The sequence below is a fragment of the Bison bison genome, unplaced genomic scaffold (assembly GCF_000754665.1).
Source record: "Bison bison bison isolate TAMUID 2011002044 unplaced genomic scaffold, Bison_UMD1.0 scf7180017864469, whole genome shotgun sequence".
Lineage (NCBI taxonomy): Eukaryota > Metazoa > Chordata > Mammalia > Artiodactyla > Bovidae > Bison > Bison bison.
The window spans coordinates 7,078,861-7,090,089 of record NW_011495030.1 but is presented as its reverse complement, the minus strand read 5'-3'; positions in this window follow the sequence as shown (position 1 = coordinate 7,090,089).

Below are 11,229 nucleotides of genomic sequence, written 5' to 3'. Positions count from 1 at the left end.
TGCAGCCTACCAGACTCTTCCATCCATGGAATTTTCCAGGCAAGAGTACTGGAGTGGGGTGCCATTGCCTTATCCGCCAATATAGTATACTAACACATATATATGGAATTTAGAAAGATGGTAATGATAACCCTGTATGCGAGACAGCAAAAGAGACACAGATGTATTGAACAGTCTTTTGGACTCTGTGGGAGAGGGCGAGGGCAGGATGATATGGGAGAAGGGCATTGAAACATATAAACTATATGTGAAACGAATCACCAGTCCAGGTTCGATGCATGATACATGCATCGGTGCTCGAGGCTGGTGCTCTGGGATGACCCAGAGGGATGGTACAGGGAGGGAGGTGGGAGGGGGGTTCAGGATAGGGAACACATGTACACCTGTGGTGGATTCAAGTCAATTTATGGCAAAACCAGTACAATATTGTAAAGTAAAAAAAGAAAACAAAAAATAAAGTGGATAACTAAAAAGGAAAAAATGAGAGAGAGAAGGGGATGAAAGGATAAAAGGACCAAGGACACACATAAGGTGTCTCTTCAGAAAGATTTCTTAGACGTGGCCCCATGAACATGAATATAACTCACTGACCAGAGCTTAGTCACAGTTCATCTAGCTTTAACTGAGACCAGAAAAGGAAGTCTGAAAAGTTCAGTTTGTGGAAAAGGTCTGGCAAAAACAGGAGTAATCATGTTATCATAGATAAGCATAACAACTAATCTCTGTCAGCTGCTAAGTCGATTTAGTCATGTTCGACTCTGTGAGACCCCATAGAGGGCAGCCCACCAGGCTCCCCCTATCCCTGGGATTCTCCAGGCAAGAACACTGGAGTGGGGTTGCCATTTCCTTCTCCAATCTCTGTCAGAAAGAAAGTGAAGTTGCTCAGTTGTGTCCGACTCTTTGCGACCCCATGGACTACAGCCTACCACGCTCCTCCTTCCATGGGATTCTCCAGGCAAGAACACTGGAGTGGGTTGCCACTGTATTTGGACACTTTAAGGAGGTAACCTAGTTAAAAACTGGTTCATTAGGGTTGGCCCTAATCCAGTATGACTGGTGTCCTTTTAAAAAGACAAGATTAGGACAAACACATATGTTGGAAAGACTTTGTGAAGACGCAGGAAGATGCATATCTGCAAGCCAAGCAGAGAGACCTCAGAAATAATCAGGTCTATCAACGCCTTGATCTTGAACTTCTAGCCTGGAATTCAAGAATCTAAATTCCTGTAGTTTAAGCCACCCAATCTGAGGGGCATTGTTATGGCAGCCCTAGCAAAGTTGTACATAGTCTGTTGTTTTATTTGGCATCATCAAAGTCCCAAAAGGAAACAGATGACACTAAAAAGAAGGCAAGTCAAGGAGATTTAAAGTACAGAAGGCTGATTTACTGTGATGTGGGTATTGGAGGACCAAAAGGGATGGTGCATTAACCTAAAGAAGAATGAAGCTGTTACCACCTGGAAACCCTAGGGTAGGAAGGGAAGGAGGCTTTATAAGAATATTCAGTGAAGGGATGCAGGTGTATCTTGAAGCAACTTTGCAGGAAGGGAAAATGGTAATAAGTGTCCTGACCCAATGCTTCTCCCTCCCTGCCTCCAATCTCCTGTTAGTGCTACTGCTGACGGAAACCAACCAGCCCCCAGAGAGCATAGGCATGCAGTCCTGTGGTCTGGGAAGGTCAGCCACCTAGAATGAAGAATGAAGAAGAGTAGAGAGTGAGTCTGGAGAAACACATAGAGGATATCTAGCACCGGGAGGAACTGTATTTTCCTTTTTTCCTTGTTTGCTACCTCTCCCACCCCCACAAAAGTGCCTAGAAAATATATAGCAGATCCTCAAAAATTCTCTGGGAATAGGTTATTTTTCATCCCCAGTTATTTTCTTTTTTATCTTTCTGCTTTCATGTTTTTATTTTATCTTTTTATTTGTTGTCAATGAATTTAAAAGTTTTCAGATTTAACATTATTTTCTTATTAAGGTATAGTTGATTTACAACATTATACATGCTCAGTAATTTACAACTATTGTCAATTTTTCCTTACTACTAGTTTTTAGGCTACGTCTTCTCACTATTTCTGCTGCTGCTGCTGCTAAGTCGCTTCAGTCGTGTCTGACTCTGTGCAACCCCAGAGACGGCAGCCCATCAGGCTCCCCAGTCCCTGGGATTCTCCAGGCAAGAACACTGGAGTGGGTTTCCATTTCCTTCTCCAATGCATGAAAGTGAAAAGTGAAAGTGAAGTCGCTCAGTTGTCTCCAACTCTTCGCAACCCCATGGACTGCAGCCTACCAGGCTCCTCCGCCCATGGGATTTTGCAGGCAAGAGTACTGGAGTGGGGTGCCATTGCCTTCTCCTCTCACTATTTCTAGTTATAGCCTTAATCCAAATCTTAACTATATTTTATCTAAGACTACTACTTTCCTCATGGTTTTTAGTTGGTTAATTCTATGCAAATGAAAAAGCAAGCAAAGCAACCTACAAAACAATACCTAGTTGTATAACAATATTTCAATTGATTAAATTTTCTGATTACATTTTCTCCTTCTCCAACCTTTATTGTTGTTGCTCAGTCACTAAGTCATGTACCACTCTTACTGACCCCATGGACTGCAGCATGCCAGGCTTCCCTGTCCTTTACCAAGTACCAGAGTTTGCTCAAACCCATGTCCATTGAGTCGGTGATGCCATCCAACCAACTCATCCTCTGTCACCTCTTTTCCTTCTGCCTTTATTCTTTCTCAGCATCAGGGCCTTTTCCAAAGAGTTGACTCTTCCAAGCAGGTGGCTGAAGTATTGAAGCTTCAGCTTCAGCATCAGTTCTTCCAATGAATATTCAGGACTAATGTCCTTTAGGATTGAATGATTTGATCTCCTTACTGTCCAAGGACTCTCAAGAGTCTTCTCTACCACCACAGTTTAAAAGCATCAATTCTTCATCGCTCAGCCTTCTTTATGGTTCAGTTCTCACATTTGTACATGACTACTGGAAAAAAACATAGCTTTGATTGCATGGACCTTTGTCGGTAAGGTGATGTGTCTGCTTTTTAATATGCTGGGTAGATTTGTTATAGCTTTTCTTCCAAGGAGCAAGCATCTTTTAATTTTGTGGCTGTAGTCACCATCCATAGTGATTTTTCAGCCCAAGAAAATACAGTCTATTTTGTCCCCATCTATTTTCCCTGAAGTGATGAGACTGGATGCCATGATCTTTGTTTTTTGAATGTTGTGTTTTAAACCAGTGTTTCCCACTCTCCTCTTTCACCATCAAAAGTCTCTTTAGTTCCTCTTCACTTTCTGCCAGTAGGGTGGTGTTATCTCAGTTGTTGATATTTCACCTGGCAATCTTGATTCCAGCTTGTGAGTCATCCAGCCTGACAATTCACATGATATACTTTGCATATACATTAAATAAATTAAATATACAGCCTTGATGTACTCCTTTCCCAATCTGGAACTAGTCTGTTGTTTCATGTCTGATTCTAACTGTTGCTTCTTGACTGGCATACAGTTTTCTCAGGAGGCAGGTCAGGCGGTCTGGTATTCCCGTGTCTTTAAGAATTTTCCAGTTTGTTGTGATCCACACAGCCAAAGGCTTTGGGATAGTCAATAAAGCAGTAGATGTTTTTATGGAATTATCTTGGTTTTTCTATGTTCCAATGGATATCAGCAATTTGATCTTTGTTTCCTCTGCCCTTTCTTTTCTTTTTCTTTTTTTCCTCTGCCTTTCTAAATCTAGCTTAAGCATCTGGAAGTTCTCAGTTCACGTACTTTTGAAGCCTAGCTTGGAGAATTTTGAGCATTACTTTGCTAGCATGTGAGATGAGTGCAATTGTGTGGTAGTTTGAGCATTCTTTGGCATTGCCTTTCTTTGGGATTGGAATGAAAACTGACCTTTTCTAGTCCTATGGCCACTGCTCAGTTTTCCAAATTTGCTGGCATATTGAGTGCAGCACTTTCATAGCATCATCTTTCAGGATTTGAAATAGCTCAACTGGAATTCTGTCACCTCCACTAGCTATGTTTAGCGATGCTTCCTAAAGCCCTCTTGACTTCGCATTCCAGGATGTCTGGCTCTAGGTGAGTGATCACACCATCGTGATTATCTGGGTTGTGAAGATCTTTTTTGTACAGTTCTTCTGTGTATTCTTGCCACCTCTTCTTAATATCTTCTGCTTCTGTTAGGTCCATACTGTTTCTGTCCTTGTTGTGCCCATCTTTGTATAAAATGTTCCTTTGGTATCTCTAATTTTCTTGAAGTGATCTGTAATCTTTCCCATTCTATTGTTTTCCTCTATTTCTTTGCATTGATCACTTAGGAAGACTTTCTTATCTTTGCTTGCTACTCTTTGGAACTCTGCATTCAGATGTCACCTTTATACTGCTTCATTATAGTTGACATCAGATTAAGATTGTGAACATTTAAGAAAGGTTCCTGTCAACTTACTTTCCCAAAGTGTTACAACTTCCAGCCTACCTTACCTGTTTCTGACAGGTAAGCATTATACCTTTTGAAGCCTACAATAAACTTTTAGGATATTTCTTTTCTGAAAATGACTCCCAAAGATAGCAATGTGGCTTTTTTAAAAGATGCTAATAATTTGTAATGATTTGATTAGACAGCTACATTAACAAAAATATTCTTCTAAGAATTACTCTTACTTATATTAGATACTTCCTTAGTTTACTCTCAGCAGTGACAATGATTATTGAGATAAATCTCCATTTTAGATTTACTTATTTACACATCATTCAGCTCTGCCATCTCCATAGCTGGTTCCTTTAGAAGCTGATATATTTGCTGGCTTTTCCAATAACACAGTGCTTTGTATTACATTGTTCGGTCATTGCATCAGTACTTACTTGAAAGGAAATGACATGGTTATTTTATGTGACTTTACTTTGTATCTTTTTGATTTGATTTGAGCAAGAATTTAATCTTAAAAAAATACTCTTTCAAAAATATGCATTTAAACCTATAAAAAATTCCTTGTCATAGACTTTTATACATCTTTTAAAATTATTCACATTAACATTTCTTGTCTTTTCATCAATTTTCAAGATAAATTAGTATTCTTTTTTAAGGGTTATTTCTTCTGGGTGAAGAATGATATCACATTTAACAAGAACTCTGTAATTAATGTGTCACACATTTGAAGCTACAATTAGGGTATCCCTGTAATGTAAATCCAATTGTCTTTATTATCTCTTCTATAATGTGTAATTTTATAATGAGGTAAAGATTGTAGTGCCAAATTAGGGTACTGAGTTCAAGTGCTCATGAGTCATCATCTCAGAAAATAATTTTTCAATTTCTTGATTATATTAGTTTTTTTCAGAACTTTGTGAAACTAGTCTCCATGGTTCACTGTAATTTTGTTATCTTAGTGTATGTTTATGTTTTTCTGGTTAATTAACATCCCCACCCCCATAGGAAGAAGAACAGTCAAATTTTGTTAAATTCAGTTTTCCTACTATATTTTAGGACCTTTTATTCATTGAGCACTATTTTCAGGACTTTATATATTTCTGTAAGTTTCTGAAAATGTTAGGGATCTGAAAAAAAAAGTTGAAATATGAAAAGAAAGCTGCAAATCAAAATGAACAAATACTTAATTGGGTATATAAAAACCTAACAATATGCTATCTATAAACTCAATTCTTATTTTTATTTATTTTATGTAATATATGGTATATTTTAAGATGTGGGACTGCTGCTAAGCTGCTAAGTCACTTCAGTCAGGTCCGACTCTGTGCAACCCCATAGACGGGAGCCCATCAGGCTCCCCCGTCCCCGGGATTCTCCAGGCAAGAACACTGGAGTGGGTTGCCATTTCCTTCTCCAATGCATGAAAGTGAAAAGTGAAAGTGAAGTCGCTCAGTCATATCCGACTCTTAGTGACCCCATGGACTGCAGCCTACCAGGCTCCTCCATCCATGGAATTTTCCAGGCAAGAGTACTGGAGTGGGGTGCCATTGCCTTCTCCAGATGTGGGACTGAAGAACTTCAAAACCAAGCTGTAATCAGTACTTTCACATTAAGCCAGATCTATGAAAGTCTTAAAAATGACCTTAATCTCTTTTTATGGAAGAAAGTAGTCTGTAAAATTTCAAACACTGTTTGGAGGCAAGTGTTTTAAATGTTTCATGCTACAATATGCGTTTTTTATATTCCTTGTCCCTCAAAAGAAAAATAGCAGTAGGCAAAACAAAAATTTTGGAAAATATACCACACACATAAATTCCCTCTTTTGAAACAAAACAAACAAAAAGACATCAAGAGACAAATCATGTAATTTAATTCAGTGATCTTTCTTTCATATTAGTGGCTGAGGTAAGTTGGTAAAAAATGAGTGAAAAACAGTCCAGTCATATGTTTTAACAGCTGATATAAGTATTCAAAAACAATTTAAAGGTAGGCTTTATAATGCATTGTGATGTTGGGGGTGAGGAGGGTGAGATGTATGACATATATCAGTGGGAAGATACTTTGAGTGCACTTAACATAGGAATAATGGCCCTACAGAAACTTGGGAGTTTTTTTCCCCCATATTCTACATTACATTGGAGAAGGCAATGGCACCCCACTCCAGTACTCTTGCCTGCAAAATCCCATGGATGGAAGAGCCTGGTAGGCTGCAGTCCATGGGGTCGCTAAGAGTAGGACACGACTGAGCGACTTCACTTTTACTTTTCACTTTCATGCATTGGAGAAGGAAATGGAAACCCGCTCCAGTGTTCTTGCCTGCAGAATCCCAGGGACTGGGGAGCCTGGTGGGCTGCCGTCCATGGGGTTGCACAGAGTCAAACCCGACTGAAGCGACTTAGCAGCAGCAGCAGCAGCTACATTACATTAAAGGGTAAAGGGGCGGTGGGTAGGGGGTTGAGTAAGTAATAGGAGAGAGCCAATTTAAGAATATCTTTAGCTGTTAAAGACTTTGAATCAGTAAAATAATTTCTGATAAATGATTTTTGATAATAATTGAGCAAAAATACTTTTCTGCATATACTACAGACATTAATTGCTGATTAAGTTATAAGAATTAATCTCTAATTCAGTTCAAGTTCTGTATCTTGTAAAAATCTACTTGGGGTTCACAATATTCTTATTAAGTGCTAGTAAAATACCTGTAACTTTATAGTATTTACTACACCAAAATTATTTCCTAATTTCAGAAAAGTATTACATGTACATATGTTTTTAGCATTTTGAATCAATTCACCTGGTGTTCCATTTCTGAAAATCCATGAAAATTAGAATTTAGAATTGAAATCATTCTAGTCTTTTAATCTGTTTACAAACATTTCCTTCTACCTCCAAAGGCCCTGAGTCTTTATTGTTACCTAGAGAATTTACATCATTTTTTCTACCTGGTCATAAAGTTAGTGCCAAAATCTCTGAAGTACTTCTATGTTACCTCAGAAGAAGGTTATATGATCTCCACCATGTTTAAGCTATTGTGATTCCAATAGGGAATCAAAAAAAAAAAAAAATCCTCTTTAATCACTTAGACTTGACTTTAAGCCTTCAAAAGCAATTTGTTTGGTTTCTAGTTGTATGAAAGATTATAAAGTGGCATAACTCATTTCTTTGAGCAGCAAACCAACATCATCTACTATTTAGCTACACTTAAACAGTTTTGAAAATTTGTCAAGGATAATTTTACTAGCTGTTATTTGGTAGTGTTGAATAAAAATATTAAGGGAAAAGTAGTTAATTCGGTATGTAATACAGCAATAAATATTTCTGTGTTTTCCGGGAGCAAGTATTATTGACATTCTGCATATATGATATAATATGCATTGTATTACAATTTTGACAATTGTAAAATGCTTTACTACCTAAGACAAAACCTAGAACAGCACTTTCTATTAGAACATCTGCAACAATAGAAATGGTCTGTATTTGTACTGTCCCATTTGGTAGCCACAGCAGCCTTATGTAGCCAAGGAGCATTGAAAATATAGCTACTGTGACTACAGAACTGATTTTAAGTTTCATTTCATTTTCATTTACAATTAGATTTTACTTTTTAGCTAGTGGCTACAAGTTGGACAGCACTAAACATTTACATCACACAAGATAGTTCCCTGAAACTCCTTTCCAGTAATTTCTCCTTTTCCCAGCATCATAGGGAAACACTAAATATCTAATTTATCCTGTTTTTGGACTTTACCTAAATCGTTTCATACACTATATACCCTTTGTACCTGGCTTCTTTTGCTAAACATGTTTTTGAGATGCACCCATGTGTATTGTTAGTAAGTTCCTTTTAATTGCCCAGTAGTATTCCATTGCTGGATCATCGAAAAATCAAGAGAGTTCCAGAAAAACATCTATTTCTGCCCTATTGATTATGCCAAAGACTTTCTCTGTGTGGGTCACAATAAACTGTGGAAAATTCTGAAAGAAATGGGAATACCAGACCACCTGACCTGCCTCTTGAGAAATCTGTATGCAGGTCAGGAAGCAACACTTAGAACTGAACATGGAAAAACACACTGGTTCCAAATAGGAAAAGGAGTATGTCAAGGCTGCATATTGTCACCCTGCTTATTTAACTTCTGTGCAGACTACATCATGAGAAACGCTGGGCTGGAAGAAGCACAAGCTGGAATCAAGATTGCCGGGAGAAATATCAATAACCTCAGATATGCAGATGACACCACCCTTATAGCAGAAAGTGAAGAGGAACTCAAAAGCCTCTTGATGAAAGTGAAAGAGGAGAGTGAAAAAGTTGGCTTAAAAGCTCAACATTCAGAAAATGAAGATCATGGCATCTGGTCCCATCACTTCATGGAAATAGATGGGGAAACAGTGGAAACAGTGTCAGACTTTATTTTGGGGGCTCCAAAATCACTGCAAATGGTGACTGCAGCCATGAAATTAAAAGACACTTACTCCTTGGAAGGAAAGTTATGACCAACCTAGATAGCATATTAAAGAGCAGAGAGCACTTTGCCAACAAAGGTCCATCTAGTCAAGGCTATGGTTTTTCCAGTGGTCATGTATGGATGTGAGAGTTGGACGGTGAAGAAAGCTGAGCGCCGAAAAATTGATGCTTTTGAACTGTGGTGTTGGAGTAGACTCTTGAGAGTCCCTTGGACTGCAAGGAGATCCAACCAGTCCAATTTAAAGATCAGTCCTGGGTGTTCTTCGGAAGGAATGATGCTAAAGCTGAAACTCCAGTACTTTGGCCCCCCTCATGCGAAGAGTTGACTCATTGGAAAAGACTCTGAATCTGGGAGGGATTGGGGGCAGGAGGAGAAGGGGACGACAGAGGATGAGATGGCTGGATGCCATCACCAACTCGATGGACATGAGTTTGAGTAAACTCTGGGAGTTGGTGGTGGACAGGCAGGCCTGGCGTGCTGCGATTCATAGGGCCGCAGAGTCGGACATGACTGAGTGACTGAACTGAACTGAACTCCATTGCATAAATGTATCACAATTTGTTTTCCCATCTTCCTACTGATAGCTATTTAGGTTGTTTCCAATTTTTTGGTTTTAATGCTGCAAATACTATATAAGATTCTGCATTAATTAAAGTGAAAAAACCTACATGTGTATATCAAAACATATTTTGATCTTGAAAAAGACAATCAACTTATGAAATTCTATTATGTTCTGTTGCTCAGGTAATTTTTTTAACAAATGAATGGGGGGGGGTGTGTTTGTGTGTGTGTATAGGCATGCACGTGTTAAGTTGCTTCAGTCTTACCTGTTTGCAACCCTACAAACTGTAACCAGCCAGGATCCTCTGTCCATGGGACTCTTCAGGCAATAATACTGGAGTGGGTTGCCATGCCCTCCTACAGGGGATCTTCCTAACCAGGGGACTGAACCCATGTCTTTACATCTATTGTATTGGCAGGCAGGTTCTCTACTTGGCTGAAAATTTAATTCCAGATTATATATAAGAACAGACATATCTCAGGACGGCTGAGTTAACAGTTGGTTTGTACTACCTAAAATACAGTTAGAACGACAAATCTACCAGAAAAAAATAATGCAGTATTTTCAAAACCAAAATATACTTTGGGTGGGAATGGGTAGTGTTTGGAGTGCTCCAGAGAAAAATGACAAATTATATAGTTTTGAGTTACTCTATTTACTCTAGTTTTGGCCTCTATCACCTGATATCATTATTATTATTGTATATCCACAGAACTTGAGATCTAGTAAAGGCAACTAGTAACCCAGTAGTTTAATTTCCCAGTGTTATGCATATCATAAGAAAGTGAAAGTGAAGTTGAGTCTGACTCTTTGCGACCGCATGGACTATAGCCTACCAGGCTCCTCTGTCCATGGGATTTTCCAGGCAAGAATACTGGAGTGGGTTGCCATTTCCTTCTCCAGGGGATCTTCCTGACCCAGGGATCGAACCCAGGTCTCTGGCATTGTAGGCAGATGCTTTACATCCTGAGCCACCAGGGAAGTCCATATGCATATCATAAATACTCAATAAATAACTGGTTTAAATGACACCATTCATTTCCTTTAGTTGCCTAAGAGAACTAAGACTATAAGTGTCTCTCAATTGAAGAAAATCAGATATTATAATAAAGTGAAAACATTATAAACAGGTGTGATTTCTGCTTTATAAAAGGATTCACCACAAATTCACTGGTAAGCTATCACAGACCAATCCATTAATTTTTAAAACTCTCATATATACAAATTTTGGGGAGTAAATCTACCATATTATCAGTATTTTGTCTTTTGTATGTAGTTTTTCCTTTTATAAGCATTAATGTTGAAGTAAATTATTAGTTCTTGACTATACAGTAGTTATCAATAGTAGGAAATAACCTAATAGATAATACTGAAGAGGAAATTTACCCTTGAGAATGTACTAAAGTAATTTATAAAGTATATCAGTTCAATTCAGTCGCTCAGTCTTGTCCAACTCTTTGAGACCCCATGAATTGCAGCACGCCAGGCCTCCCTGTCCATCACCAGTTCCCGGAGTTTACCCAAACTCATGTCCATTGAGCCGGTGATGGCATCCAACCATCTCAACCTCTCTCGTCCCCTTCTCCTCCTGCCCCCAATCCCTCCCAGATTCAGAGTCTTTTCCAATGAGTCAACTCTTCGCATGAGGGGGCCAAAGTACTGGAGTTTCAGCTTCAGCATCAGTCCTTCCAATGGACACCCAGGACTGATCTCCTTTAGGATGGACTGGTTGGATCTCCTTGCAGTCCAAGGGACTCTCAAGAGTCTACTCCAACAC